The sequence below is a fragment of the Arachis duranensis genome, chromosome 2, assembly GCF_000817695.3.
Source record: "Arachis duranensis cultivar V14167 chromosome 2, aradu.V14167.gnm2.J7QH, whole genome shotgun sequence".
In the NCBI taxonomy this organism is placed as follows: domain Eukaryota; kingdom Viridiplantae; phylum Streptophyta; class Magnoliopsida; order Fabales; family Fabaceae; genus Arachis; species Arachis duranensis.
Genome location: NC_029773.3, coordinates 27245583 through 27247703, shown reverse-complemented (window position 1 = coordinate 27247703; position 2121 = coordinate 27245583).

Sequence of the window (2121 nt, the reverse complement as noted above, 5' to 3'; positions counted from 1 at the left end):
AAAATCTGTGACACTGTCAAGACTAATAGGGTTGACCCTGAGGTCTACAGACTTATGCTATTCCCTTTTGCTGTAAGAGATAGAGCTAGAACATGGTTGGATTCTCAACCTAAAGAAAGCCTGAACTCTTGGGAAAAGCTAGTCAATGCCTTCTTGGCAAAGCAATGGGACAAATCAGAAGAAAGGAGTTCTTGAGATTGATACTCTGAATGCCATATTGGCTCAGAACAAGATATTGTCTCAACAAGTCAATAGGATTTCTCAAAGTCTGTCTGGAATGCAAAATGCACCAGGTAGTACTAAGGAAGCTTGATCTGAAGAAGAAGCTTATGATCCTGAGAACCCTTCAATGGAAGAGGTAAATTACATGGGAGAACCCTATGGAAACACCTATAATCCTTCATGGAGGAATCATCCAAATCTTTCATGGAAGGATCAACAGAGACCTCAACAAGGTTTCAACAATAATAATGGTGGAAGAAACAGGTTTGGCAATAGTAAGCCTTTTCCATCATCTTCTCAGCAACAGACAGAGAGTTCTAAGCAGAATACCTCTGACTTAGCAACCATGGTCTCTGATCTAATCAAAACCACTCAAAGTTTCATGACTGAAACAAGATCCTCCATTAGAAATTTGGAGGCACAAGTGGGTCAGCTGAGCAAGAAAATTACTGAACTCCCTCCTAGTACTCTTCCAAGCAATACAGAAGAAAATCCAAAAGGAGAGTGCAAGGCCATCAACATGGCCGAATTAGGAGAGGAGTAAGAGGCAGTGAACGCCACTAAGGAAGACCTCAATGGACGTCCACTGACCTCCAATAAGTTTCCCAATGAGGAACCATGGGAATCTGAGGCTCAAAATGAGACCATAGAGATTCCATTGGACTTACTTCTGCCATTCATGAGCTCTGATGAGACAAGTTGCTAAATACCTTGGAGCAATCATGAAGCTAAATGACAAGTTATTTGGAAATGAGACTTGGGAGGATGAACCTCCTTTACTCACCAAAGAACTGGATGACTTGTCTAGACAGAAACTGCCTCAAAAGAGACAGGATCCTGGGAAGTTTTCAATACCTTGTACCATAGGCACCATGACCTTCAAGAAGGCCTTGTGTGACCTAGGGTCAAGTGTAAACCTCATGCCCCTTGTTGGGAGGCCACAACCAACTTCTAAGTTTGGTGTTGAACCCCCACACTCAAACTCTAAGTTTGATGTTGGGAGGTTCCAATATTGCTTTGAGCATCTGTGAGGCTCCATGAGAGCCCACTGTCAAGCTATTGACATTAAAGAAGCGCTTGTTGGGAGGCAACCCAATGTTATATTTTATATATTTTTCTTTGTTATTTTATGTTTTTTGTAGGTTGATGATCATGAGAAGTCACAAAAACAATTGAAAAAGCAAAAACAGAATAAAAAACAGAAAGAAAAACAGCACACCCTGGAGGAAGAACCTGCTGGCGTTTAAACGCCAGTAAGGCTAGCAGATGGGCGTTTAACGCCCAGTCTGGCACCATTCTGGGCGTTTAACGCCAGAAAGGGGCACCAGACTGGGGTTAAACGCCAGAAAAGGGCAAGCACTTGGCGTTAAACGCCAGAAATGGGCACCAGCCTGGCGTTTAACGCCAGAATTGGCTCAAAATGCAATTTTGCATGCCATTTGGTGCAGGGATGACTTTTCCTTGACACCTCAGGATCTGTGGACCCCACAGGATCCCCACCTACCCTACCACTCTCTCTCTTCTTCACCAATCACCTCAACACCTCTTCCCCAAAAACCCTTCAAATTCAAACCACTTTCCCTCCCACACTCACCCTCCTATAGCCGAACCATAACCCTCCCCCCACCCCTATATAAACCCATCTTCACTCCTTCATTTTCACACAACCTAAACACCACTTCTTCCCCTTTTTGGCCGAACACAAAAGCCATTCCATTCTTTCTCATTTCTTCTTCTACTACTCTCTTCTTTCTTCTTTTACTTCATTTCTTCTTCTTCTACTCTCTTCTTTCTTCTTTTGCTCGAGAACGAGAAAACCTTTTAAGTTTGGTGTGGTAAAAGCATTGCTTTTTGTTTTTCCATAACCATTTATGGCATCCAAGGCCGGAGAAACCTCTA